The sequence below is a fragment of the Brassica oleracea genome, chromosome C1 (assembly GCF_000695525.1).
Source record: "Brassica oleracea var. oleracea cultivar TO1000 chromosome C1, BOL, whole genome shotgun sequence".
Classification (NCBI taxonomy): Eukaryota; Viridiplantae; Streptophyta; class Magnoliopsida; order Brassicales; family Brassicaceae; genus Brassica; species Brassica oleracea.
The window spans coordinates 33,785,025-33,785,284 of NC_027748.1; positions in this window are offsets into that span (position 1 = coordinate 33,785,025).

A 260-nucleotide genomic window follows, 5' to 3' on the forward strand; every position below is an offset into this window, starting at 1 on the left:
TTACCAAGGGCGGTGACGGGGAATCTTCGCAGCAAGGAGGCTCGAGCATAGCGTCGGGGCTTCGCGGAAAGGTTTGTTGCTCACTTAATCTCTTGATTGTTATATATTTTTCTAAAAGACAAGAAATCCCTAAATTTCTTCTCGTTTTGCAGTTCGTGTCGTTGATCGATGGAATGATCAGCGAGTGCGGTTCTGAAACCAGTCGTCTTGACGGAGAGTTGTTGGAGCTGCAGGGTGGATGGTCGGAAACCGAGGCCATG